The 15,130-nt window shown below is 44.4% G+C and overlaps 1 pseudogene; it reads left to right on the forward strand.

Annotated features, from left to right (window-relative positions):
* Positions 1 to 15,130, forward strand: part of LOC139159959 (zinc finger protein 721-like) — a 55,274-nt pseudogene continuing 40,144 nt past the window's right edge.

Consider the following 15,130-nt stretch of genomic DNA (forward strand, 5'->3'; position numbering starts at 1 on the left):
TCCAAGAGAACTGAGCATGCGCCGGCGTCTTCTCCAAAACAGAAACAGAAAGCGGGATTCCCGAGGCCTTTTCCAGCAAAGATTCGAAAAGCTGTTCACTTTTTCTGCGGTCTCCGGTTGTGCTCTCCCTTCACACACACAACTGTGAGTCTTCGGGCGAATCTTCCTAGCAAACGAAGAGGCTGCAGGGAAATTTTGCACTTGGAGATCGGGGTTTAGTGACGGGGCTTTTCTCCCGCGCTGGAGGCTCTTTGCATGGAGGGGGAGGGGGAGAGATGGTCTTTGCAAAAGAGAGATTCGAGCCTCTAAGTCAGTGTTGACTCCTGGACAGTTTCCCTGCCTATTTCTTGGCTCCGTTTCCAGAAGGGGTTTCCCTCCCCTCCCCCTTCCAAGGACGAGAGAAGCGAGCAGTCGGAGTCCCTCCTGTTAGCTTTGCATGCAAGGCTGCCTCTCCACGTGCGAGGATCTGGTGCAAGGACTTGTTCTTCACTATGCTCGTTAGAAATGATATCAAAGTATCTTTTAAATTATATTGAATATATAAATATTGTAAATTATATCATATTAAATTATGATTAGGCAGAGAGAGCCATTTGGTTCAAGCACAAGGCTCAGAAACCAATAGATTTCTAGTCCAACTTTTGGCATAAAAGCCTTGAGCCCATCCCAGCTCTCAGCCCAATCTGCCTCACAGGGATGTTGTTCTGGGGAAAGTAGTAATGTATAAAAATAACAGGAAGGCATAAGAATAAAAATTAATTTTTTAATAAAAACTAGGAAGTAGAAATTAAATTACATGGATGAGGGTTGCCCAGAAACTAATGCACCACATTTGTTCCTCAGCTTACAGTAATGGTATGGATGTGAAACTTTAGATATACATTATTTGAATTGTCAGGAGTGCGTGTGTAAATTGTGCATTTCTTCAGACAGATAGCGTAGCAGTTTTTTTGAAATGGCGTATGTACGTGATGTACGTTACAAGCATGTGTCATCACTGAATTTCTCACTGCAGAGAAAGAAACGAATCCCAGCGACTGATTAGGTCCCACAGAGTTGGCCTTCTCCGGGTCCCGTCGACTAAACAATGTCGTTTGGCGGGTCCCAGGGGAAGAGCTTTCTCTGTGGCAGCCCCGACCCTCTGGAACCAGCTCCCCCCTGAGATTAGAACTGCCCCCACCCTCCTTGCCTTTCGTAATCTCCTTAAAACCCACCTCTGCGGTCAGGCATGGGGGAACTGAGATAACTTCCCCAGGCCTATACTGTTTATGTATGGTATGTTGTGTGCATGTTTTTTAAATTATGGGTTTTTAGGTTTAATTATTAGATTTGTATTATATATTGTTTTCTATTACTGTTGTGAGCCGCAACAAGAGGGGTGGCATACAAATTTAATAAATAAATAAATAAACTTGGGAACATTCACCAACATTTGTATACAGTTTATGGAGAACCTGCAGTCGACAGAAGTACGGTTAGTCGCTGGGCACAGAGGGTGAAGCCATTAGAAGACGGAATTGCCTTTGTGACCAAAAGGAGTGGTACTGAAAGGGCATACATGACCTTGTGTCTCGCTGGAGGAAGGCCATAGAATGGGACGGAGATTACATGGAAAAATAGGGAGTGTAGAAGAAACATCATTCTTTCTTGTGTGAAAATTCCATTGTGTTCAATAAATAATTCTTGAAGAAAAAATGTGCATTACTTTCTGGGCAACCCTCGTAAATGTGTTTTCCAATATTTTGATAGACATTGATCCTGAAGGGTTCACTGCAATTTCCTCCATATGTAGGCAGTGCAAGCTAAATAATAAGATTTCACCTCCTTCCAAGACCTTGGTGGGTGCAGACATATTTCTTTACTTAATCTTCCCTTCCCTCTCTCTCCCATTATTCCATTTTTTTCCATTTCAGGTATCTGAGCTCAAAATATTTTCTGCTTCTTCTGGAATCTTAAGTATCTTGTCTGGGAAGAGAGCTGAATGGCCTTGGAAAATTTGGCCCCACCTCTATCTAACGGAAAAACCTATGAAAATCATTGGGTCCATTTTGGAGCTGGATTAGAGATCAGTAAGAAGATGGAGGGACAACACCCAGCAGATGCAGAAATTAGAAAAGACTCACCAGCTGCTCAGCCATGGAGCTGTGGGAAGAACGGGGCAAGTCCTGGGCGGAAGAGCCACGAAGAGTCTTCCAATAGTCCAGAGGTTCAATGCTGTCACTTCAGAAAAATGCAGTTCCAGGAGGGGAGTCGTCCCCGAGATGTTTGCACTCGGCTTCACTACCTTTGTCATCAGTGGCTGCAACCAGAAAAACACACCAAGGCTCAGATGCTGGACCTGGTGCTCCTGGAGCAATTGCTGGCGGTCCTTCCCCCAGAGATGGCAAGATGGGTGCAGGAATGTGGAGCAGAGACCAGTTCCCAGGCGGTGTCCCTGGCTGAAGGCTTCTTGCTGAGCCAGGAGGAGGAAAAGATGAAAGAAGAGTTGCAGGTGGGAGAGTGTAACCATGGCAACTCTAAAGAGGATCCCTCTGGATTTGTCAATCCCTTTCTGGCAGAGTTTTCTGGGATTATTATTAAGGGTATTTGTTCTATTTTTCCAAAGGATGTATTTGATGCAATTCTTCCATTCTGTTTCAGCAATGGACATTGGGGTCTGCTAGTTTGAAGGTGCCGTATGATAATTTAATTCTATCTCTGTGTTCTTCTTTTGTTTCTTGTATTAAATCATCTCCAGAAATCTGTGGAAGCTGTGACTGAGTATAGAGAGGAGGGGAAAGATTCATTCAGATCTTCTCAAGAGTTGATCTTCAGGGAGAAGATCCAGAAAGATCAAAGTCAAGACTCTACGCAAGGTAAGAAAAGCTCTTTCTGTGTGAGGTCAGATTTCAACATTTAGCTGATTCTTTCGTTCCACTTTATTGGAGTGTCCCTCTTTAACAAATCTGCCTCCACCGTTTTTTAATCTTTCTCGCAGAGAGTGGAAAGCTGTCCTTGGATTATTTAGATTCACCTCTTTGTGATGGAGCTGAAACGCTACTTCAGGTAAGGAGGAAGGTCACAAAAGGCCCCTGGATCAGAAGGCTCCTCCTTCTGTCTCCCAGGGTTTTTCTCACACACCATTACAAAAGTATATGTCCTTTTTTCCCTTTGAAAAGCATACAGTGGTACCTAAGAACGCCTCTACTTAACAACTTTTCTAGATAAGAACTAGGTGTTCAAGATTTTTTTGCCTCTAATTAAGAAAGATTTTCGACTTAATAACCGAAGTCCAGAAAAATTTCCCAGGAAATTTGAGAGCGGCACGAAGGCCTCCCCAGTTTCCTGCCATTCCCCCTGGGATTCTCACTCTGGCGCAGTGTATGGGAGGCAGCCTCGCACTGGGTGTATGGGAGGCATGTGCTCCTCCTTGCTTCTTCAGGGACCCCCCCCCCCCTTTTTAAGCCTCTGCTTCTTCCTTTAGCAGCAACTGTCCTCCTCCTCTTCTTCCTCCTCCTCCCACCCAAATTCTGAGCTTTTATTTCTTTCCTAATGGGTTTGCACGCATTATTTGCTTTTATATGGATTCCTATGGGAACAATTGCTTCTACTTACAAACGTTTCTTCTTAAGAACCTGGTTACGGAACGAATTAAGTTCTTAAGTAGAGGTACCATTGTATTTGGGACGGCCGTCATCTGGGGATTGTGAATCCCCCATAAGCATATAGAGTTCCATTGCAACGTCTTTTTTAATTCCTCCATGAGGGTGTTGGAGTTGGAGTCCTTTAGTCCCTGAGTGGATGAATTGAGCCTTTGGAAAAGATGTCAGGTGGGTTTTGCCAGTATTTTGCTCTGCCCACTCTAGAAAGAATAGAATAGAATAGAATTTTATTAGCCAAGTGTGATTGGACACACAAGCAATTTGTCTTGGTGCATATGCTCTCAGCATACATAAAATAAAATATACATTTGTCAAGAATCATGTGGTACGAGACTTAATCATTGTCACATGGGTCAAATAAGTAGTGAAGAAACAATATTAATAAAAATCTTAGGATATAAGCAACAAGTTACAGTCATGGGAGTCACAGACCAGAATGAGAGTCATGGACCAGGAGTGGATTTAAGACCCAACTACCAATTGACCAAGAATATTAAAGAATGAGATGCCCTAAGGCTGTGGTGGTGAACCTATGGCACAGCTGGCACACGAGATGTTGCCCTAGCTCAGCTCCAACATGCATGTGTATGCTGGCCAGCTGTTTTTTGGCTTGCACAGGGGCGTTTTTGGCTTCCAGAGGGCCTCTTTGGGGGAAGGGGTCTGTTTAGCCTCCCTCAGCTCCACGGAAGCCTTTGGAACCTGGGGAGGGCGAAACATGAGCCTACTGTGCCCACCAGACGTAGGGAAAGAGGGCAATTCCGGTAGCAGGCGGACATAGACTTTTGGCACCTGAGGGAAAAAAGCTTCACCATCACTGCCCTAAGGCATTGCAAACACTCCCAGCTTCATCAAACATCATTCATTTGGTCCATCAGCCAAAAGTGGTGAGATCTCATTCTGAAATCTGCAGAAGATACCAATTTTGTTCACGTGATCTCTTCTCCTAAAATTGGTGAAAGAAAACTATAAAATTGTTATTGGGATTATCCGTTAATAAGGAAACCTTTGTCCTTGCTCAGGACGTTCTGTCTTTGGAGGACGTGTCCGTGTATTTCTCAGAGGAGGAATTGTCTCTACTGGATGCTGACCAAAAAGCCCTCCATGAAGAAGTCATGCTGGAGAATTCCAGGAATCTGTTTTCTCTGGGTAAGAACCCCTTTCTGTGCTCGGAAATAGAAGAGAGTTAAATGTTATATCTGGGGAGGGAAATCCTTTATTGACCGTGCATTCAGCAAGCATTCATACCCCCTTCACTGTGTAGAATTTTGTTATGCTGCTACCGTTGTTGAAATTCATTTATTTCTCATTCATCTATGCTTTGTACCCGATGATGATGATGATGTGAAAACAAAAATTTTAGAAATCTCTGTAAATGTATTAGTTTCTAGCCTGGTGTTTTAAGCTTTTGATCAAACCAACTTTATAGGAGAAAGAAATTCATTGAAAGAAAGGTTGGCAGACTGCCTAACCTGGCTTTTTAGCTAAAGAATTTTACCTAAAGTGTTCTGCTCATGAAATACAAAATGCCTATTTCATATAAGATTTTATGGAGTCCCTGAGGTGTAGAGATGGGGGCCAGGTGGAGGATGTGTGTAGCATATGGTGGGAGAGTTTTGCACATGCGGACGGTAAACCCACCAAGTAGCCACGGTTAATCACTATAGCTAACTGAAGTCTTCAAGGAAAAACACTGCAGCAGGCTTTCTTGTAAAAATATATTTTACTTTCCTTCCTATCAAAATACTTCTCTAAATAAAGTATCAACTTTACATTTAATCACTTTATCAAACTATCTACAATACTCTCATATAACTCTTACTACATCCAGCACTGCAACCACTAAGCACTAATCACTAACTACAAACCACCCAGCAGAAAACCACTCTATAACAAACCCCACTTTAAAAAGCCACTCTATAACAAACCACACCCATGCAAGGGTGTTACTCCTATTATATAGGTTACAGCCAATCAGGTTGAAAGCACAATTACAAAACCCATGATTACATACTGAATATGGCTTACATCAGCCTTCCCTATGGTTACAAACCATTTGCAGTAGTACTTCGTGATACGAACCCCTCATCATACGAACTTTTCGAGATACGAACCCGGGGTTCGGAATTTTTTTGCGTCTTCTTACAAAAAATTTTTGCCTTACGAACCCGCCGCCGGGAGCGCTGAACCCAGAAGTTCGGCAAAGGTTCGGGTTCGGGGGGCCTCCGAAAAGCGCCGCCGCCCGTCTGTCACCTTCCGAAACAGCTGGGGGGCTTGTCAGAAGTTAGGCAAAAGTTCGGGTTTGGGGTTTGCCTGGCTGTCACCTTCGCAGAAGAGCCGTGGAGTTGTTGGCCGGTCGGGAGGCTCAAACAGAGGTGGGAAATCCCAATAGGGAATTCCAGGGGTGCAGGTTTGACAACACGTCCTTCCTGGCCAGCCGAAATGTGGACTCCAGACAATGCTCTTGTTTTTTCTATGTTTTGCTGCTTGGAAAACTGTACAAAAATCAAAAAACACTATGAAGGAAGTCAGCGATCTGTGCATTCTTCCATAATTTGCCTCTGAGGAAGAGGCTGAATGTACTGAGGAAGGTTCTGCCTACCAGGATTCAGGATTCCTTCCTGATCCCGGTCGCTCGGTCCGCGATGGGCCTTAGTTGCCTTAACCGACCAGATGACCTCTGAGAGGGATGCTTAGAGTTATGCCCACTTGTGTACCAAGTTTGTCTTTAGTCTCAAGTTGAGGGTGGGGAGATAGTGCCATCCAGAAATTCCCCCTGACTTTCAAAGATTCTGCTCTGCAGACAGATGGAGATCAGACTTTTATTGAAGATCTGGTTGGTAGGTTGCTGCCCCAGCATGACAAGGTGTCCGATGGACTTTGAGAGTTTGTGGCACACGGAATTGTCCCAGGTCAAAGGTGAGATCAGGGCTGCCATCCCATCCTGTTATAGGGCTATGATTTCAGTTGGAAATGGGTCTTTCCTATAATCTTTGTTTCAGCTCTTCAAGTTTGGGAACAAAACCACTCAAATCCATTGATGATGATTCTTTGGCTAAATTTCAGAAGAAAGGTTTTGATTGTTCCCTTTTGTTGCTACAGTTTTTCTTTTTATTTTTCAAGGTTTTAATGGTCAAGAAAACAAGAATTGCAAGGAGGAACACCAAGCAATCCACCAAGCAATCCATCACACAGAAGAACGACCTTATAAGTGCATGGAGTGTGGAAAGACCTTTATTTATACTGCTGGTCTTAATTCCCACAAGAAGATCCACACAGGAGAGAAACCCTATCAATGCATGGAGTGTGGAAAGAGCTTTGGCTGTAGCGGTGATCTTCTTCGATACATGAGGCGCCACACAGGAGAGAAACCCTTTCAATGCATGGAGTGTGGGAAGAGCTTTGGCTGTAGTACTGGTCTCAGTTCCCAAAAGACGAACCACATACGAGAAAGAAGTTATAAATGCATGGAATGTGGAAAGAGCTTTGGCCGTAGCAGTAATCTTCTTCAACACAAGAGGAGCCACACAGGAGAGAAACCCTATCAATGCATGGAGAGTGGGAAGAGCTTTGGCCGTAGCAGTAATCTTCTTCAACACAAGAGGAGCCACACAGGAGAGAAACCCTATCAATGCATGGAGTGTGGGAAGAGCTTTGGCCGTAGCAGTCATCTTCTTCAACACAAGAGGAGCCACACAGGAGAGAAACCCTATCAATGCATGGAGTGTGGGAAGAGCTTTGGCCGTAGCAGTCATCTTCTTCGACACAAGAGGAGTCACACAGGAGAGAAACCCTATCAATGCATGGAGTGTGGGAAGAGCTTTGGCGGTAGCAGTGATCTTCTTCGACACAAGAGGAGCCACACAGAAGAGAAACCCTATCAATGCATGGAGTGTGGGAAGAGCTTTGGCCGTAGCAGTCATCTTCTTCGACACAAGAGTAGCCACACAGAAGAGAAACCCTATCAATGCATGGAGTGTGGGAAGAGCTTTGGCCGTAGCAGTCATCTTCTTCGACACAAGAGGAGCCACACAGGAGAGAAACCCTATCAATGCATGGAGTGTGGGAAGAGCTTTGGCGGTAGCAGTGATCTTCTTCGACACAAGAGGAGCCACACAGGAGAAAGACCTTATAAGTGCATGGAGTGTGGAAAGACCTTTATTTCTACCACTGGTCTTAATTCCCATAGGAAGATCCACATAGCAGAGAAATCCTATCAATGCATGGAGTGTGGAAAGAGCTTTACCCATAGTAGCGGTCTCTCTTTCCACAGGAAGAGCCATACAGGAGAAAGACCTTATAAATGCATGGAATGTGGAAAGAGTTTTGTCTGTAGCAGTCATCTTCTTCAACACAAGAGTAGCCACACAGGAGAAAGACCTTATAAGTGCAGGGAGTGTGGGAAGAGCTTTACTCGTAGTAATGATCTTGATTTTCACAAGAGGAGCCACACAAGAGTCACATAAAAGTTTGACGTATGGAAATGGCTTTAAAAAGAGTTATGATCTCACTTTACATAAAAGGTTCCCTTTGTGAGAAAAAAAAAACATGGATCCATGGAGTGAGGAACACAAGATAAACGATATGAATAAAGGAATTGTGGAAAAAGCTTCAATAGAAATTTCTGAAAGAAAATCAATATGGTTTCTGCAAAGGCAAATTGTGTCTTACTAACTTGTTAGAATTCTTTGAGGGTGTTAATAAACACATAGATGAAGGGGAACTAGTTTTATTTATTTTTATTTATTTATTTTGTCCAATACACAATGAGGGTTTTTAGTGTGTATATATCTATATACACACAGTAAAATACATGATGAAGATTATAGAGGAGATATTCATAGTAAAATATATCTAAGAAATAATAGAAAAGAAAGTATAGTAATAGGCATACAAATCCAATAAATAAATAAATAAATAGAACACATCAATGAAAGAATAGAAGAAGAGATGTAGCAATAGAAGAAAGGTATAGGAGATATAGGAGAGCAATAGGACAGGGGACGGAAGGCACTCTAGTGCATTTGTACTCACCCCTTACTGACCTCTTAGGAATTTGGATAGGTCAACCATAGATAATCTAAGGGTAAAGTGTTGGGGGTTTTGGGATGACACTATGGAGTCCGGTAATGAGTTCCACGCTTCGACAACTCGGTTACTGAAGTCATATTTTTTACAGTCAAGTTTGGAGCGGTTAATATTAAGTTTAAATCTGTTGTGTGCTCTTGTGTTGTTGTGGTTGAAGCTGAAGTAGTCGCCGACAGACAGGACGTTGAAGGATATGATCTTGTGGGCAATACTTAGATCTTGTTTAAGGCGTCTTAGTTCTAAACTTTCTAGGCCCAGGATTGAAAGTCTAGTATCATAGGGTATTCTATTTCGAGTGGAGGAGTGAAGGGCTCTTCTGGTGAAGTACAATGGTACCTTAAGATACGAACTTAATTGGTGCCGGGGGGAGGTTCGCAAGACGAAAGGTTCGTAAGACGAAACATTGTTTCCCATAGGAAACAATGTAAAGTCAATTAATCCGTGCAACCAAAAAAAACTCCCCCGCAAAAAAACAGCTTTCTGGCTGTTTTAAAAGGTGACAGCCAGCCTGGGGCGCTTCCCAGCACCACCCCGAACCCGGGTTCGGGGTTCGGGGAGGTGCTGGCAAGCCCCCCAGGCCGGCTGCGACCTTTTAAAAGAGCCGCGCCGCTTCCCATCTGTCTCCTGAAGCCGAACGGAAAACCCGAACTTCCGCGTTCGGCTTCAGGAGACAGCTGCGAAGCGGCGCAGGTGTTTTAAAAGGTTGCAGCCGGCCTGGGGGGCTTGCCAGCACCCCCCCCCAGAACCCCGAAGTTTTGCCGAACTTCCGGGTTCGGGGTTCGGGGGGGGGTGCTGGCAAGCCCCCCAGGCCGGCTGCGACCTTTTAAAACACCCGCGCCGCTTCGTAGCTGTCTCCCGAAGCCGAACGCGGAAGATCGGCTTTAGCGTTTGGCTTCAGGAGACAGCTACGAAGCGGCGCGGGTGTTTTAAAAGGTCGCAGCCGGCCTGGGGGGCTTGCCAGCACCCCCCCGAACCCCGAACTTTTGCCGAACTTCAGGGTTCGGGGGGGTGCTGGAAAGCCCTCCAGGCCGGCTGCGACCTTTTAAAACACCCGCGCCGCTTCGTAGCTGTCTCCTGAAGCCAAACGCTAAAGCCGATCTTCCGCGTTCGGCTTCGGGAGACAGCTGCGAAGCGGCGCGGATGTTTTAAAAGGTCGCAGCCGGCCTGGGGGGCTTTCCAGCAACCTCCCGAACCGAACCCGGGGTTCAGCAAAATTTTGCCTCTTCTTACGAACTTTGTTCGAGTTACGAACCGGCGTTCGGGAGGCTTCTGGGAAGCCCCGCCGCCCGGCTGTTACCTTTTAAAACAGCCGCGCGGCTTCCCAGCTGTCTCCGAACGCAGGTTCGTAACTCGAAAAAAGTTCGTAAGAAGAGGCAAAATTTTGCTGAACCCCAGGTTCGTATCACGAGTTGTTCGTAAGACGAGGGGTTCGTATCTTGAGGTACCACTGTATCTTTGGACATTTTCAAGGGTGTTAATGTCTGAGATGCGAAATGGGTTCCAAACAGATGAGCTGTATTCGAGGATGGGTCTGGCAAAAGTTTTGTAATCTCTGGTAAGTAGTGTGAGATTGCCAGAGCAGAAACTACGTAGGATTAGGTTTACAACTCTTGAAGCCTTCTTGGCTATATTTTTGCAGTGGGCTTTGGCACTTAAATCTTTTGTTATTAGTATACCAAGGTCTTTAACCGAATGGGGATTGTCTGCGATAATTTGATTATTCAGTTCGTATTTGGAGTTCAGATTCTTCTTCCCAATGTGTAGGACAGAGCATTTGCTAGTTGAGATTTGGAGTTGCCATGTGTTAGACCACTCAGAAACAGCGTCAAGGTCTTTTTGAAAAGTAGTTGTGTTATTGGTGGTGTTGAAGAGTTTTACATCGTCGGCGAAGAGGACACAGTTTATTTATTGATTGATTTGATTTGATTTGATCTGTATGCCGCCCCTCTCCAGAGACTCGGGGCTGCTAACAGCAATAATAAGACAGCGTACAATAACAATCCAATAATAAAAATGATTAAAAACCCATTAATATAAAACCCAAACATACATACAGACATACCATGCATAAAATTGTAAAGGCCTAGGGGGAAAGAGTATCTCAGTTCCCACATGCCTGGCGGCAGAGGTGGGTTTTAAGTAGCTTACAAAAGGCAAGGAGGGTGGGGGCAATTCTAATCTCTGGGGGGAGTTGGTTCCAGAGGGCCAGGGCTACTACAGAGAAGGCTCTTCCCCTGGGTCCCGCCAAGCGACATTGTTTAGTTGACGGGACCCGGAGAAGACCCACTCTGGGATCTAACTGGTCGCTGGGATTCGTGCAGCAGAAGGCGGTCCCTGAGATAATCTGGTCCGGTGCCATGAAGGGCTTTATAGTTTATAACCAACACTTTGAATTGTGACCGGAAACTGATCGGCAACCAATGCAGACTGCGGAGTGTTGGTGTAACATGGGCATATTTGGGAAAGCCCATGATTGCTCTCGCAGCTGTATTCTGCACGATCTAAAGTTTCTGAACACTTTTCAAAGGTAACCCCATGTAGAGAGCGTTACAGTAGTCGAGCCTCGAGGTGATGAGGGCATGAGTGACTGTGAGCAGTGACTCCCGGTCCAAAGAGGGTCGCAACTGGTGCACCAGCCGAACCTGGGCAAACGCCCCCCTCGCCACAGCTGAAATGTGAGCTGTGGATCGAGGAGGACACCCGACTTACGAACCCTCTCTGAGGGGGTCAATGATTCTCTCCCCAGGGTAATGGACGGACAGATGGAATTGCTTGTGATGTAATCGCAAAGGTCATTGATGTAGAGAATGAAGAGCGTTGGTCCCAGTACACTACCTTGGGGAACACCGCTTTTAACTGGGTCGGGGGTGGATATGGTGCTTCCTATTTTGACCAATTGTTGTCTGTTTGAAAGGAATGCTGTAATCCAGCTATGGAGGGATCCTGAGATGCTATAGGATTTGAGTTTTAGGAGTAGTTTGCCGTGGACCACAGAATCAAAGGCTTTGCAGAAGCCAATATAAATTGCATCTGTAGATTTCCATATATTTTTGCAGTGGAGGAGCTGCAGTTTGCAGGATAGTTTTTTTCTGAAACCAAATTGTTTGTTAGAGAGCAAATCATTAGTTTCAAGATGGAGAGTAATTGATTTGTTTATAGTTGATTCCATGACTTTGCATGGGACGCATCATAGTGAAATTGGTCTGTAGTTATCTACAAGAGAGAGGTCTCCTTTTTTGAAGATGGGGATGGCCATTGCTTTCGACCATAGCTTAGGAAGTGTGCTGGTTCTGGAGGATTTTTCAAAAATTATGCTTAGTGGTTCAGTTATGGCAGAAGAGAGCTTTTTTAGGAAGTAAGCATATAGACCATCTGGTCCGACTGATAGAGAAGGTTTAAGGTCACGTAATGCTTTTTCAACTCGGTCTTCAGTGAAGTCTACTTGGGTTAAGTCGTTGAGGGAGTTTGAGGTGCGATTGATGAAATTGGGGGATGAGCCATTGCTGTGAACAAAGACAGAGTCAAAGAAAGAGTTGAGGAGGTTGGCTTTGGATGAGTCATCATGGTATTCTTTGTTGTTGGGTCCTTTGAGAGGTGGGATAGGTCTAGAGTCTTTGAGTTTATTGTTGACAAAGTTGTAGGAAGCTCTATTAGATTTGGTGCGTTGGAGGCTTTCCTCTTGTTTATTTATTTATTTATTCGATTTATATGCCGTCCTTTTCCTTGCTGTAGTAGTTAAGGCCATTCTGTTTTTATTTGATTGCAAATGCTTTTATATCGGCTTTTGAAATGGGAAACTTGTCCTTTTTTGTTTTTCCTCCAGAGATATTTTTTTCTTGTTTGTAATTTTCTTATTGAGATGGGGAGGTTATTTTTTTTGTTTATGGTACATGTTAGAGGTACATGAAGTCTGATGATAATTTTCATTTTGAGTAGGAATGTGTTGTAGAGGTCATCAGTAGTGTAGCATTCAGAGAATAGAGTTTTCCAGTTTAATGTTGAGAGGTGGGCTTCAATGAGTTCGTACTTCGCTTTTTTGAAATTCAATTTTGGTGTTGTATTATTTTGGTGGTTCATAGTGTGGCTTAAGTTGAGACTGAAGTTTATGATGCTGTGATCGCTGTTGGAAAATGGTTCTGTTATTTGTAAGCCATATATTGCACTTTTGCTGTTGTAGAAAAATGAGATCCAGACAGTTATCAAGTCTGGTATTGTTAGTTACCAATTGGTCGAGTCCCAGATAGGTGACGGTATTATATATAGTAGAATGGATGGGTTCCATTTAGTTGATATTGTAAATTTTGACTTTCAAAAGGCTTTGGACAAAGTCCCTCACCAAAGGCTCCTAGAAAAGCTCTTCAGCCATGGAATTAGAGGACAGGTCTTGTCCTGGATTGGTAACTGGCTAAATTGTAGGAAGCAGAATGTGGCAATAAATGGACAATTCTCAGGATGGAAAGAAGTGAGAAGTGGTGTACCCCAAGGTTCAGTTTTGGGACTTTTACTTTTTAATTTATTCATTAATGATCTGGATGTAGAAGTAAACAGTGAGGTAGCAAAGTTTGCTGGCGACACTAAATTGCTCTGAATAGTGAAAAGCAATGTTCCCTCTAGTTTTTTTTCGGGGTGGGCGGAAAAGTATAGTGTCTGAGCGGCAGTCCCTTTGGGACTGGGTGACTGAAGTGTAAATAAATAAATAAATAAATCCCTTCTTTTTTATTAAAAGAAATTAATAATAAAACAAAACCAGAATCTACTACTATTAAAACTAAAACAACCAGCAAAACCAAAAACGTAACTATTAATAAAAACAGGTCAGGGCTGGGTTTTTTTTCCCTCTGTTATTATTTAAGTGCTTTTACCATATGCTTTAAATCAAGAGTCACTTCTCTCTGTTTTTCTCTCTTTCCTGTCATTTTGTGCCTCAATCATTTTCTCATTTCACTTCCCCCCCCCCTTTTTTCTATCACTTCTTTCTCTATCTCTTTCTTCCACTCTTCTCTATCTCTCCTGCTTTTTTTCTCTCTCTCTTTCACTCTTCCTTCCTCTCTCCTCTTTCTTTCTTTCTTGCTCTCTCTCACTCTCTCTTCCTTCCTATCTTCTCTTTCTCTCCCCTCTTGTTCTCTCTTTTTTCTCAGTTTCTGTCTCCCTGTCTCCTTTCTCTCTCACTCTCCCTTGTTTGCTTTCTGGTTTTCTTTCTTTCTCTCTCTTGTTTTCTTTCTCTTGCTCTCTCTCTCTCTCACTCTCTCTCTCTTGCTTTCTCTCTCTCACACACACATTTTCTCTCTCTTGTTCTCTCTCTCGCTATCTCTCCACCCTTTCTATCTCTCTCTCTTTCTCATTTTGCTCTGTCTCTTATTCTCTCTTTCTCTCTCTTCCCTTCTTCTCTGTGGAGGCCGGCGAAGGTTTTTTAGTTTGAATGTTCCGGGTGGGCTGGCAGGGGGATGGGGAACACATGCGCCCGACATTCAAACTAACCTTTGCCGGCCTCCGCTGTGAGAAGAACGCCTGCCCCACCTCTCCTGCAGCCCCTTTGCTGACACCCCGGGCGAAAGTGCTCTAGGGGAAGAGACTGCGAGAGGGGCGGGGCGGGCGTTCCCAAAGCGTTCGGAGCGGCTAGCAGCCGGATCAAGAGGATGAGAAGCCGCAGCTGCCACTGCTGCGGGAGGAGCTGCATCCCAAGGCGGGAAGCGGAGGAGTAGAAAGAGGGGCGCATCAGACGGGCGGGTGGGGTGCAGCGGTGAGAAGCCAGGGGCACAAGGGGGCCGGAGGCACTGGGGGGCAGGGGCAGCCGCGGCTCCTTGTGCGGCCTTAGAAAACGGTGCGTGGGGGGGCTGTTTTGGGGTGCGCAGGCACACACCTTATACAGTGATGAAACGTGGAATTGATTGTCGGGAGCTCCAGAAGGATCGCTTCAAATTGAGTGAGTGGGCAACAAAGTGGCAAATGCATTTTAGCCTAAACAAGTGCAAAGTTATGCATATCGATGTTAGGTTTTTGGTGGACAGCCCAATGAAGATGTATACCCAGTGTGCAGCAGCAGTAAAAAAAGCAAATTCCATGCTCGGCATGATTAGCAAGGGAATTGAAAATAGGTCGGCAACTGCTGTATTGCCTCTGAAACCAGGTTGCAACGCCTTAGTCTCTTCAGCCTTGAAACATGGTGTTGAAGGGGTGACTTGATCAAAGTCTATATATTATTATTATTATTATTACTATTATTATTATTATTTATTTATTTAATTAATTAATTTGTATGCCGCCCCTCTCCGAAGACTCATGCATGGTATAGAAAAGATGGATAGAGAAATATTATTTTCTCTATCACAAAATATAGGAGGTGGGGGCACTCCCTAAAGCTCATAGGGAAGAAAGGACAAAGTGAAATATTTCTTCACCCAGAG

Source organism: Erythrolamprus reginae, chromosome 2 (assembly GCF_031021105.1).
Source record: "Erythrolamprus reginae isolate rEryReg1 chromosome 2, rEryReg1.hap1, whole genome shotgun sequence".
Taxonomy (NCBI): domain Eukaryota; kingdom Metazoa; phylum Chordata; class Lepidosauria; order Squamata; family Dipsadidae; genus Erythrolamprus; species Erythrolamprus reginae.